Source organism: Mercenaria mercenaria, chromosome 19, assembly GCF_021730395.1.
Source record: "Mercenaria mercenaria strain notata chromosome 19, MADL_Memer_1, whole genome shotgun sequence".
Classification (NCBI taxonomy): Eukaryota; Metazoa; Mollusca; class Bivalvia; order Venerida; family Veneridae; genus Mercenaria; species Mercenaria mercenaria.
In genome coordinates, this window is record NC_069379.1 from 290,441 (window position 1) to 299,876 (window position 9,436).

The window sequence follows — 9,436 nt, forward strand, 5'->3', positions numbered from 1 at the left end:
AATTGGAGAATTTATCAATGATTTTATTTTATTTTACCAAATTAGTATTGTTTCTTTATTCATGAAACAGTAGAATTTACATATAGGTCATTCTTCAAGCAAGAAAATAAGTACTTTTGACGCCGACAATGTACAATATCTGGACAAAGTCAGTGATCAATCGAGTTCTTTGCTATAATTCTACCTTTTACCAGACTTACACATTATAAACAGAAACAAATCATTTTTAGCTTCCAATAAAATGTAAATATGCATACCTTAAAAGCAGATCAGTCACTTTAAAATGCTGTTTTTCAACTTTCAGCTGTCAGTTTATTGTTTTGATCACTCGCAAGAGGAAGAGGGGCAATACAGTCGTTTATAGGGTGTGCATCTCATTTAAGACGTGACCAAGATATCTTTTTAAACCAGACCCCAGATATTCATATCTAATTCTTTCAAACTTTAAACTTAAGCAAATAGATACAACATATGCGATATGGAAAGCAAGACAAAGTGTGATATGGAAACAACATATTGCAGGAATTTTAATGGAACATACAAATGTCTTTGTAAACCTGGATATCAAGAAACAACAGATCCGTATTATTGCACAGGTATTGATATTTATCCTTGTTCTTTTGCTACCATTTATATATTTGCATGACCGTTCGGTATTTATGTGCAGTAGTTGAATGAAAGTTATTTCAGTTATAATCCAGCTATCTTGTACAGGACACACTTCACATTTCTGACTTCACAGTCCTCGATTTTCTTTATACTTTTCATTTCATATTTTCTATATGTTTCAGAGTATAATAAGAAATGAGAAATAAGAAATGCGAACTTTACATTTGTCACTTCACCTTCATCGGAAACGAGGAGTGCATAGAGAATAAATAGGAAATGGGAATAGTGAAACGTGATTTCACAACCGACCTTTCGTACCATGTGCTAATTCACTTTATTGATTTTATTAATTCATCAGATGTCCTTACGGCTGTGTTAGTCAGATGCGGTTTATGTACTGATAATAAAATGATATACGAAATACTTTTTGTAATATTTGGTTTGATATATAAAAATATTAGATAATTTTACATATTGTTCTTCGAGTTATAATAGTAATGTACCTAAACAAATGCCTCGTGACAAAAAAACTGTCAGCATAACTATAGTGTCTATGTCTTTGAAATGGATTATTCTAACATGACCCGATTTTTTTCTTGGTTAAACAAAAAATATTAAACTGTGTTATTATGTACTGTTTGCGTCTTACGTCATAGCGGCACACTTTAAAAAGAAAACAACAAAGCAAACCAAATGTTAAGGGAGTATCTTTAAACATGTATAGATAATATTCCTTGATAATAAGCAAGCATAGAAGTGATATATCTCAAACAAAGATTTGCTCTTTAATAAAATCATTGTTTGTTGTTCAAGTGCGTGTCATCATATCACTTGAGCTGCGTCTTCGTGTTATAATAATAATTCCTTCGCCTCTGAACTCCAAACAATGATTTATCCAACTACGAATCACTGTTTGGAATATATTGTTTCTTTCTTTAGATTATTGAAATTATTAGACTATGTATGAATTTGTAGTTAATTAAATATATGATACATATGTACAACTTCTAGATTCTTCACATCGTGAATGATTTCAAATTTCTAACATGAATCGAATTGGTTTCCGGTTAAATAAAGAAGGAAATCAATCTCAGTACATTCTGCGATAAACGACAGTTGATCAGAGCATGTTTTCTTTTAAGTTTTGTGATCTCATACGAAGGAAATGCCTTAAAATGTATGTCGTTTTGCTGTTAAAATTTCACTTTCTTAGGAAATAACCCCCAAAGGGTGATATAGAAATAATTTTATAAATGTAATCAAACGAATTGTACTTTGACCGAAAATTGCAAAATAGCGCATGTTTCTTTCGTTTTAGAAATATTACAAAATGTTAGAAATTTACAGTAGCAGTAAATTAAATGTCAGTGGCGGATAACTCGAAAGTGTATGTTTTGTTCCAACTAAGAGTTATATACATGTAACAACATTATATCATAATTAACTTTGTAAAATGTATTTTCCAGATGTTTTGCAAAGCGACCGTGGTGCAATTTTGTATTCATTGCTAAAACATCAACATCTTTAACGGTTACCATTACTCAATGACAAATCTAAGACTTTAATATATATCTAGATATAGACGAATGCACACTTGACGGGTACATGTGTTACAATCATTGTGGAATATGTGTTAATAATGTTGTAAACTGGACATGCACTTGTTTGACTGGATACGAGCCCATATTTTACGAAGAAATAAAAGCTATATGTGCAAGAACTACCTATCTATTTACTAGCGTCATGACAGATATGTAACACGAATATCTAATTGTATTGAAATATCTATTTTACGCAAATACATATCCTGAAAATGGGAAAGACGTTTGATTGCTGTTCTACTACAAAATAGCTCAGAATGAGATTGTTTTTTTACTAAACTGTTATATTTGATGCTTTGTCGTTAAAAAATATTGCAGACATTAATGAGTGTACAGATCAATATTATTCCTGTCATGGTGGAGAATGCATTAAATACCTGGTGGCTGGTATTGTGACTGTCCTGCAGGTTACACGAATGAATCTGCCGAATTTGGTTCTAGACATGTAATATGTAAAGGTATATACCGCATACTAATTACCTAATGTATAAAGTATTGGACGCGGGCAAAGAATATCGAACCTTCGAGATACTCGAGTAAAATAATAAGCGGACTGTCATGTAGCAAATGACATATATTATCCTAAAATTATTTTTCAAATTTAAGACCCTTGTGGAGCCCTAGATCACCACATGTGATGGCTTTCGTACATACATCTGTGCGACTAATTTAGTCTCCTCTTTTGTCATGGCACCATGAGGCTACAAACAGAATAGGAAACAGTAATAATTCGAACAAACGGCTGTTCATTGATTTAGGAATAACGCGCATTTAGCGTGTTTAAATCCCAATCTTCAGACTGCGATAATGCTGTAATTACATTCTTGTTAATTGATTTTAAATGTTTTATTTAAGATATTAATGAGTGTTTAGATGTCGGTGTGGCGTGTGTAAACGCATCTGGCTGTGTAAACACTGTTGGAAGTTGGAAATGCATATGCAGCGAAGGACTAAAAGAGACAGCGTGGAACGAAACTAGCAAAATTTGCACTGGTATGACATGTTTCATACGATTTGTAACCAGTTACTTTTGTTTAAATTGTGTTTTAACCTGAAGTGTTTTTCATTTGATGTCTTTGTAAATAAGCTATTGTCACTATAGAATAGTAACTTGAGAAATGATCATTTTTCTTGATAGGGGAGTACCAGTATGTTGCTTCCGTGAGTTTTACATTAATCGGTGAAGTCACAGATGTTGGAAGCTTACAAATAGCAATCAAGTAAAAGGTAATAAGAACATCCTGAGAAATATAGTGAAAGTATGAATGCATGGAAATGTAGAAAACAAAGAAAAAGTTGAAAGTCCTACACGTCCTGTTCATACCTTTGCAAAGTTATCATTCAAAAGAATCAAAATGCATAGATATGTATGATATACAAATGATGAAACTTATTTCGTAATCATTTCTGATTTTTGCTCTTTAAGGCGAATTAATATTAGGAAGGAACATCATATTTTAAAGTGAATACTCTGTAGCCATATCGTATTCTTATCATTTTAAAATTTTAAAACGGTAATCTATTGCAAATGCAAGGAAATAAATAAGGCATGGGTATTTGTTGTTTTCGGTAAATGATCCACTCCTTGGTAACGCCCACTAAGCTTTAGATTGGTTGAACGATTCTCGCGTGTCCCGTTAGGTATTATTTGATTGGACGATAACAAAATTATCCGTTCGTGAACTGTTAATGTCACAGCCGTGTATAAACAAGAATGCAGGAAAATTTACCACAAGCGCCACCGTATGATTGATTCATTGTATAATTTAATAACATTTCTTTATCTTTTGCATTCATATATCATAATGGCACACTGTGCTACATAACTTTGTGACAGATATGTTTCTGGAAGAAATTTTTTATCAGCTTCTGAATATCGATGTTCGCTCCAAACTTTTTATACCATTTAAAAACGTTTGCTTTTTATTTCAGAGACTGGATATGTACTTGAAGACATTCAAGAATATCGATGTGTGGATAGAAATAATAAAGATTAACGGACTTCCTGGTTCTGCTAGGTAACCGTGTGAAGATATATATAATATATATGCAGTATACTCATTAAAGGCGTGTTATTTGACTTCTCTGGCTGTCTTTGTTTAATTAATTAAAGATATTTCTGATCCGTAACTGCTTTATAAAAATGATTTTCAAGTCATGAAACAAGTCATACAAAAATCTAAAAATATTTGTAAATACATTGATAGCCGCACGGCAATAAACAGGTATTTACGACTATTTATCATAATAGTATTTTCATAAAAACCGAACCAAAGTTTTATTCTTCATTCTGATAATTGTAAAACCTGTTGTTGGACGGTGTATGGAATTGAAATAGTTGATTTGCTTTATATAGAAGGAAAAGGTCTATTCCAATCCAGCATGAGATAACTGCCGAATATATTATTCACACTACTGAAGAAAAGACTCAAAATCAGTTGGAAAACGTTGAAAAGGTATACCAGGATAAAAACTGTAAAAAACAGATAAACGTTTGTGAAGACAACATAGATGGATTTTCGATATTGTTTTCTAGAATAGAGACAAAGGATCGCAATGCGATATGTGAGACAAAGAATAACGTGTGTGATAAGGTGACATCCACATGTTTCAGCACAAACGGTCAGTTGCAGTATAACTGTACCGGAGGGTACAAAAAAACCGTCTGGTGATGAGAACCCTTTACTTTGTACAGGTATGTAAATGTTAAATAAGCTTTGACTTGAATTTAGTTTAGAACTAGTTTACCAGCTTACTGTTAGTCTGTAAGTATAAACGCATTTCAATAAAATTAGTTATTTAGTGCAGATTGTATTGAGAAATAAGTAATATCCGCTCCGGCTTGGTTAGTACACAAGTTTTACATCACTGAAGACAATATATTGCGATATCATATCATGTAACTATGAAGCAAGTTTGCGTTTACTTTGAGGCCGTAACTTTACATTCTACACTGCTCATACTAATAGATTTAGTTTTGAACAAACTGAGATATGTGAGACAAAAACCAATGTGTGTGATAAGGTGACATCCACATGTTCCAGTAACTGTAGCAAAGGATACACTAAACCACCTGGTAATGACATTTTCTTTTCCACTTTGTATACTTTTATGTACATGTATGTGGATGTGAGATGAACTTTTAGACTTCCAAAATTCATTTTTAATTAAATGCGATATTATCGAATTTTATCACGGTCAATGTACCTAAGCTAAATGACTACTTTGCATTACTAATATTATGTTAGTTAACCTGCCTTCAGTTACGCTATAGGTAAGATTGCAAATAGCATAGTAATATGTCGCTGAGGTGCAGCTGGAAATGAGAGATAAGAAAACACATAGTTATAACAATACCTTAACACAGCAATTTCACAATTTTATATCATTTATGAGCACTTAAGACATTTAAACTGAAAATAACATAAGAGTATATCATAATCTTAAATGCTTTTATTGTAGATTTAAGTAGATATATCGAATTATCCTTCCATACATTTAGATATTTGATAAAACGATCTTAATTGTCATACAATTAAATATGTATTATGTGTTTAAAATGTAAATTCCAACAGATATATAGATAAATGAATGCAACGATATCGGTGAAGCTTGTTCAAACGAAACGACTTGTCACAATACTGCAGGGTCATGAGAGTGCTCGTGCCAGGAAGGACTGAAAGCGATAGAAACTACACCTGGTAAAAAGAATGCATAAATATATATCAATAGACTTGTAATTTTACATCTGTTTGGTACAGATGTAAAGAGAAATATTACTAAGCAATAAAAGCAAAGCTTAAAAAAGAATATCAACGTTGTAATGATGTTTTATACATAGTTAAGGCCTCATCAGCAACAACGGTAAAAGAAAAACTTAGCTTGAGGTTTACATAAGAAAACGCGTTGTAATGTAAAAATTGTGAAACATCATTAATTTAGTAACACTGCTAGTCGATGACAGAATACGGGATATATGTTGTCGAGGAACTCCAAACCAGATTACAGCTCTATGTATCCTGTCCTCAACAAGCTGTGTAAAGATATTTTTATCTTGCCGACAATCTTTTAAATCCATAGTTTTGAATGTTGACATCACTATTAAACAAAATCGTTATATTGTACACTATTCTATAATGCAATGCTTGCTACATGTATCGTAATTAGACAAATCGAATAAAATGACACAGCTTAAAACTAAATACTGTCAAACTGGCCGGTAACGCTATAATCGACACGTTCTGTATATGAACAAAGCTATTTTCATTGCAAACCATAATTAGTTTGACTTATGACTTAATGTCTTGTTTATAGTTGATTAACACAAGCCATAAAATGCAAAATGATTTTTATTTTGACTATATCACTAAATACAAAGACTCATTTATACAGGTTATGTACTTGTTTTGATCAGAAACACAAAATCTTTATGGTCCATTCGAACATCATCAGATTTAGGGATGTCAGAAATGTACTGATACTTCTGCTTTAGTCCCGTTTCCTGATAAATCTTTTCTAGTTCTAGTTTCGCTTCTTATGGCTAACGTAAAGAATCTAAACTAACAATTAAACGGCAATTAAACACTTAATTTAATCTCGGAAACGATATCTATAGCTTGAGCTAATAATCTGACTTGATCCAATTACGTCAGTGAAGCGGCAGCCGCCATTTTATTGTAATCAAATACATATCGGAACATTACTAGCAGAATATCGAACATATCCTGTCTTCTCGTGACGTGTATTGACAAACAGAAATGCAAGAAACCTGTAACTATAAATACACATGTTGAGATACATTTAGATGAACTCTCGACATTTTCTTAAAGCAGGAGCCTATTTCATATTAATGTCTTAGCGATTATATTGCGTGTTCACTCATCTATTCTTGTTGATCCATGTAGCCGTTCGAAATGCCTCATCACATCAACATGTACACAATTTGACAGCGAGAACGGCATTATCTGCGGGTAAATTACATATATTAATTATTATATCGAATTTAGATAAATAACAATACATATTTTAATCTAATAACCTGCGTTGTCTAATATTAATACAATATTTTGTCGTCCATTAGCTCTGTATGATTCAATACATGGTTTGACTGCTCTGCATACGTGTTATTTGTAAAATGATCTACATATGCACGTCCGTTTTGAAATTAAGATACATAACTATTTGTCTCATAATCATTCCCTATTTGATCAAGGAACGATATTCCCTATTGGATTAAGGAACGTTATTGTCAATTGGATTAAAGAACGTTATTCGCATTTAATTAAGGAACGATATTCCCTATTGCATTAAAGAATGTTATTCGCATTTTAATTAAGGAACGATGTTCCCAATTGCATTAAAGAACGTTATTCGCATTTTAATTAAGGAACGATGTTCCCAATTGCATTAAAGAACGTTATTCGCATTTTAATTAAGGAACGATATTCCGAATTGCATTAAAGAACGTTATTCGCATTTTAATTAAGGAACGATATTCCGAATTGCATTAAAGAACGTTATTCGCATTTTAATTAAGGAACGATGTTCCGAATTGCATTAAAGAATGTTATTCGCATTTTAATTAAGGAACGATGTTCCCAATTGCATTAAAGAACGTATTTCGCATTTTAATTAAGGAACGATGTTCCCAATTGCATTAAGGAACGTTATTCGCATTTTAATTAAGGAACGATATTCCCTATTGGAGTAATTTAAGGAACGTTATTGTCAATTGGATTAAAGAACGTTATTCGCATTTTAATTATGGAACGATGTTTCCAATTGCATTAAGGAACGTTATTCGCATTTTAATTAAGTAACGATATTCCGAATTGCATTAAAGAAGGTTATTCGCATTTCAATTAAGGAACGATATTCCGAATTGCATTAAAGAACGTTATTCGCATTTTAATTAAGGAACGATGTTCCGAATTGCATTAAAGAACGTTATTCGCATTTTAATTAAAGAACGATGTTCCCAATTGCATTAAAGAACGTATTTCGCATTTTAATTAAGGAACGATGTTCCGAATTGCATTAAAGAACGTTATTCGCATTTTAATTAAGGAACGATGTTCCGAATTGCATTAAAGAACGTTATTCGCATTTTAATTAAGGAACGATGTTCCGAATTGCATTAAAGAACGTTATTCGCATTTTAATTAAGGAACGATGTTCCGAATTGCATTAAAGAACGTTATTCGCATTTTAATTAAGGAACGATATTCCGAATTGGATTAAGGAACGTTATTCTTTATTGTATTGAAGCAATGGAGGTAAAGATCAGACTGATATGAAATATGTTTGCATAACAGGTCAGAAACCTTCGCCAATTTTTATTTTCATTATTATTTGAAAATACATCAGTTGTCATTTATACTTATACCTCTGAAAATTAAACTTTCTTTCAAACACCACCTGAATGCGGCCTAAATTTATCTCTTGCCGACTTATAACATTTTTTTGTGGTCAAATTATTAATAAACATTCATTGCATCCGAATAATGGTCATCTGAATTCGATACACCAAGAACTAAACAATAATGTAGTTCAGTTTCTTCACATAATTTTGAAGTTAACTAAATCATGGTATTTTGAAGTATACCTATGTAATGAATTCTAGCTGATAGAAGAATCTTTAATTAAACACAAACAAGTAATGTTTTTAATCTGTTTATGAAAGATGTCCACGCATTACGTTATGACTGTAACTAAAGCATCGAAAGGTAGACAAATCACTCTATAGTAAAAGTTTGAAAAGGATCTGTATGCGCTTGTATACTTTGAAGATGTCAGAAGGGTCGAAAGGGAAAGTACTGTAAGGATATTGACCACGACTTCAAAGAATCAAGTGCGTATAGATTGAAATTTCACTTTGGAAGAGATAAGTTATATTCTATTGTATAACTTTTCCTATCAAAGGTATTGAATGTGAACGAAAAGGTATCTTAATAAAATTTGTAAGACGATTACACTGAGTCTGATAGTGGGAGGTAATGGAAAGTGCAATACCCCTCACGTCCCCTTTTGAAGCAGAATTCTATTATACAGATATTGAACGGACACCATGATTCCAAAGGACTAGAAAATATAACAACACTGAATCCTTGTACGGGTAGATTTTTACCGTCGCCGAACGGCATTTAAAATTGCTATTAAATGCATAGAATGCAACCAAGAAATATTCTAGCATAAATTTCCCTTTTAGGTGTCCAGAGTTGTCTTCA

General features: G+C 32.1%; 1 long non-coding RNA gene across 1 annotated transcript; it reads left to right on the forward strand.

Moving 5' to 3' along the window:
• Positions 1 to 370: 370 nt before the first annotated feature.
• LOC128550898 (uncharacterized) lies at positions 371 to 3,440 on the forward strand. The gene is made up of 4 exons (XR_008368533.1): positions 371 to 596; positions 2,529 to 2,668; positions 3,066 to 3,203; positions 3,349 to 3,440. It is a non-coding gene; the product is annotated as an uncharacterized LOC128550898 (long non-coding RNA).
• Positions 3,441 to 9,436: the final 5,996 nt, after the last annotated feature.